General features: G+C 43.1%; 1 pseudogene; it reads right to left on the reverse strand.

The window, feature by feature from the left end:
* Window positions 1–596: 596 nt before the first annotated feature.
* LOC142751152 (U2 spliceosomal RNA) lies at window positions 597–686 on the reverse strand (annotated as a pseudogene).
* Between the last annotated feature and the right edge of the window lie 4801 nt (window positions 687–5487).

The raw sequence follows: 5487 nt of genomic DNA on the forward strand, positions 1-5487 counted from the left end.
TCGCAGCCCTTCTCTTAAAAGAGAGAGGCCCCGCATAACCATTCCCTGACCCTCCAAGCCTGAGGCCAAGAGGATCGAGGATCGATGATCCCCCCTTGCCGGAGCTTAGGGAGACCCAACAACACTCCAAGGCTTCAACCTAGGCTGCCACCCCAGTGTCCACCTTGGAGCCTGCTTCTACTTACACCTCGCATCCGAAATCCTGTAAACAAACGTGACAAACACACAGTGAAAAACAAAATTAAATAAGTGGATGTACGCTGTGATACAGCCTGGACATCCGCCATGTATAAAAATTCCTCATCTCCCAGCCAGAAGGCCGGGAGAATAAAGGTGTGTGCTCATATAGTGTGAAAGAGAGTGCGTGCAAATGTACCTTCACTCAGTGGGATCCCACCGCCAGTGAGTTAGGGCACCCCAGGGTCACCAGCCCTGGGGCACATAGCAACTCGGGCTTCCAAACTACCCGACCTCCTGACCTCGATCCGGTGGTCGCCTGGTCACCTACAAATGGTACCTTTAAACCAAATGCGTACACCAGAGCCATGACCGTTGTGGTTCCCTGCCCTCACCTCGGCGTTCTGTCATCCCCCTACGATGGCTGCTGTACCACTGACAGGGATGATTACTAACCTCAGCTTGAGCAGGTACTACACTTGATCTTAGCCAAAAGGCAGAGAAGCGATCACAGTTATCTATAATCATAGGAGTCCCTCCCTTTCCCATGGGAATACTGTCCCCAGTCCCGTACTGAAAACATTGTTACAGTATGGGGCAGCATTCCCGCGGAGAGGCAGGGTCTCCTAGCAGCATTGATAACTGTGATGCTAGGAGTCTGGCTCCCTGAATTGTGGTCGGCCTGGGAAATACACGCTCCGTATATCACGGACCGAACACGGCCGTCTGAATAAGATCTTAGTCTAGTTACACAGTGCGGTCAAATCCCATTTTTTTGGGCACAATTTTTGCAAAATCGTGGCAAAAACATGATTTGACCGCACTGTGAGAATATAGCCTAACAGCACTATTTTTTTATATTTTGTATCCTTTTTTTATGTAATTTTAGTAATCGCGGCACAAATAGCGTGTATTGCCGTGATTTTTATATTATCGTGGCAAAACTGCGCCATTTTTGTCACGATTGCGAAAATCGAGGCAAAAAGACACTAGGGAAACAAAAAAAAAATCAAAAACATTTTAACATACTTTATATATTCTACAAGTGGGGTCAGGGGGAATGGGAAGCGGGATGGAGAGGGGGGGACACTCACCAGCCTGCAGGTCCAGTCGGCTGTGTAGAGAGGGACGTGTCTGATGGGCGGCTCTCTCCACACGGAACTTCTGCTTCTCATGCTGCATCTTCCTCTTCTGTAAGTCCTCTCAGGGCCCCAGCGTTAGTTACTTCAGAGTAAGGAATGGGCCCTATTACATTGCAGGGTCCGTCCTATCTCCAATTGACTAATGCTGGGGCCCTTATTCAAATGTTTAAAGCAGCTGAGAAGTGAGCGGGCCCCTATTTTTTTATCACTCTGGTCAAGCCCCTGACGGCAGTACCAGTAGTACTGCCCTGATGGCAGCCCTGTGTCTATATATGGACAGAGACATCAGGGTCTCCTTCTAGGAGCCGAATACCCAGCCAGAGTGTCCTCAACGCGGTGGCCGGGGATTCCTCTCCTGGAGGAGGACTTGACATCACTGTCCATATATGGATAGTCACAAGATTAACTTAGCACATATATATATATATATATATATATATATATATATATATATATATATATATATATATAGATCAGTCATAAATGCATAAGCGACTAAAATCCAAGGATGCTCTGAAAGGAGACCTCCTTTCAGAGTGTCTGGCAGACAGACGCCTTGGACTCCTATACCCTCATCTTTCTCTGTGCACAGCTGCAGTGATAAAGGCCTGTAATGGGCCTTTATCATCCTCAGACTTTGGTCGCCTATGCATTCATGATTGATCTATATATATATATATATATATATATATATATATCAATTTAAATATATGAAAAATACGACAAAGATTTTAAATAATCCTTGCATCAATGACATTTTCTCCTTTTTTTCTGTGTGCTGGGTTAATCTTGTGACTGTATTCTGGGAATCCACACCAACCCTATAAACCGAGACGTCAGGGGCTCCCTTTAGGAGCGCAATACCCGTCCAGAGCGTCGACAACGTTCTTGCTGGGGATTCCGCTTCAGAAGGAGTAAATGGCAGAGCAGGGACTGGATAGTTTCTTGCTCTGACATAATATTCAATTGTGTCTGCATCCTGAGGACACAGGTACAATTGAATATGGTAGTTGCTGGGACACGTGCGGCAAATTCGGGACTGTTGGCAAATATTCCACACTGATGTACTGTTTTATTAAAAAAAAGAAAAGAAAAAAAAAGTTTTCAAAGGTGTACATAGCCTTTAATTAGTTTGTATGGGGAGATTTGACCATATCTGCCATGTGTTTGGCCTTCTTTAGCATCTATTCACAGGTTATGGTCATATTGCGTTTTTCATTTGTAGAGATTTTCGCAAATCTGTGATAATGACATGGTTATAAAAGTAATTTTACAACTACTGTTGCAAAAAAACGTGATTTGACCTCAACGCGTTGGAGTTCAGTTGTGTAGGGTAAGGGGGCTTTGCTGTAGATGTTATGCGAGGGGAAAGTTTAGTTATAGTTTTTGTGTGGGGGAAGGAGGCTTGACTGTTTTGTTCTGTTAGGGTATATTCACATGTAGCAGTTGAGGTGCAGTTTAAAACAACACATTAAAACTGCTTCTAAAAATACACAAGCGGTTTTATTATGATTTGCCGTGGTTTTGTGATGCAGTAATTGGCCGCTTGCATTGTTTATATACAGTTTTAATCACTCCTTAACCGCTACGTGTCCATTTTATATTTGACTACAGACTTTAACGGCTATGCAAATATTTGAAGCCATTTATTGTTAATAAATCAATGTTTTATTTCATTTTAAACAACTTTTAAATTTGTTATTTATTTAAAAAAATCTTTCTCTTCAGATACAGTTTCTATGTATTCTGTATACATAGAAGCTGTATCTTGCCGTCAAAGCTAAATACTTCAGGTCTGCAGGACTGACGGCTTAAACCAACGCTGGTCTTGTGTGTCTCTGACAAGCAGGATCCAGCTAATAACGATCACATCTAAGATCATGAACTTAGATGTGATCGATAATAACATCATTCATACGGGCAACTATCGGCCGAGGAATGAGCAAGCGCTCATTCATCAGCTAATCGACTTGTTTACGAGGCCAATAAATTGTTTGCTAGTCGGCAGCACATGTCCCTGTGTAAACAGGGAGATGTGCTGCCGACATGATGGAAATGTATGGGAATTAACGATCGTAGTAACCATCGCTCGTCCCCATACATATCCAAGCATTGCCCCTTGTTAAAGGCGCAAAAGAGCGCCGATTAATGGGCTGTTTCGTGGATCAGCGCTCATTTTCATGGCTCTTGTCTGGCCGTGTAAAAGGACCCTAGAGAAATGCATTAGTTGAAAGGGTTTCTGTGTTTCTTTTTTGATAAATCTTGTCATATGACACACTTACGTTGCTGATTTTTGGCTGTTCCACCACTGATGGTTTCCTGGTTCGACTGCTGCTCCTTTATTTATAACTTGAGGTCATGTCTGTCATCTATAACAATGTCGCATCACGCTGTGGTAATGTGGGATTGTTATGGACGATACTCAATGGCACTAGGTTATAAAAAAAAAAGGAAGCATCAGGTGACCCAGAAACCATCAGTGGTGGAACAGCCAAGAAACAGCAACATAAGTGTATGACTGACAACGTTTCTTATGTTTTCCCCCAGGCTAACATCTGCCAGTCAGCCCGGGCTGCAACCTATAAGACACTGGGACAGGATCACACCAGCCTACGCAAGGGTCTCGTCTCGGCATGTGGCACCATCTACAAAGATGGAATTGTGTGGTATCATCTACAGGGGAAGTGTGTAGCATGATCTACAGGATGTGTGTGCGCGCGTAGCGCTATCTACAGGGGGGCGTTTTTTTTTTGTTGGGGGGTAAACATATATCCTGGGGCTTGTGCCGCTGATATTTTACGTCCCTAGCAACGCTCCTGGTTATAGGTCAGATCTTGCCTGATAATATGAAGTGGACATTCTAGTTCTAAATCTGGCCATATAAATAAAATACACGCTGGCGGGATCTGCCAACAACCTAATATGTATGACGGGAACTCGACTGTCCTTTGACAATCTGTTGAGGGAAATGAGGAGCGAGCATTCTTTTTTTACCAGGAGAAAAACCCTGCCAGAGGTGAGTCCCTACTGAAATAAACAAGCACGATCAGCAGATCTGAGTCTGGGTAGATAGTTGTCTAACAGCTATCATATGTGTATGGCCAGCATTATGCTACCCGCCTGTTACTTCTACTAGATTATTTTATTCTGGTGCTTGCTATAAATTACAGATCTAGCTTGCTATTCTACATTTCTGCTAAATTATTAGTTCCTGCAGCTGCCCTTCTGTTTCCAATGTGACCTATCAGACTGCACTTCCGCCTGCTAAGCTGGTCAGGTATATGTGTTATTACTTGCTGTTGCCCTCTGCCACATACTCGTTTGATGCTTAGTGTTCCTTAGTCCCCAGCATATAAGAAGCTATTCTGTCATGTACGTCTACATTTTTTTGTAAACTTTCTTTGAAAAAAAATAAATCTGGACTCCTCCACCCCTTAATAGCCAGCCACTCCGCACCTTTTATCTTCACCTATGACAGACTTGTCATAAATAGGAGGAAATATAATTACCGGTAACTTTTCTCATTATTATATATAGAGCAGATCTCTATGTGTAATATAAAAATATTCTAAATATCTTAGGCATGTTCTGTGGTGCAAATTAAATAAGAAAAAAAAAAAATCCGGCCTCCTCCACCCCTTAATAGCCGGCCATTCCGCACCTTTTCCCCTCACCTATGACAGACTTGTCATGGGTAGGAGGAAATGTAAGTACCGGTATCTTTTTTCATGTACTACATATAGAGTAGATCTCTATGTGTAGTATAAACATTTTCTAAATATAATAGGCATGTTTGAGATGTTAGTTGAAAAAAAAATAAAAAATCCGGCCTCCTCCACCCCTTAATAGCCGGCCATTCCGCACCTTTGTATTTCCTCCTATCGCATGACAGCACCACCAGTTGGTGCTGTTATGGGCTTGAGCAAATCAGTACCGGCAAATTTAAGCTAAAATGTATAAAACATGCCTAGGTGTTAATGTAGCACGGATGTTGTTGTGCTCATACTTACCAACTGTAACCATGATCGTCTGTTGTCGTCCATTCTTCTGGTCTTCCGTTGATCTTCTCCCAGGAGCTCAGGAGGACAGCTTGCTCTGATGACATTAGAGATAGTGTTTTGTAGAGGGTTTACCAGGTGACAAATGAAAACCCTCTAAACATGGCCTG

Source organism: Rhinoderma darwinii, chromosome 3, assembly GCF_050947455.1.
Source record: "Rhinoderma darwinii isolate aRhiDar2 chromosome 3, aRhiDar2.hap1, whole genome shotgun sequence".
NCBI lineage: Eukaryota > Metazoa > Chordata > Amphibia > Anura > Rhinodermatidae > Rhinoderma > Rhinoderma darwinii.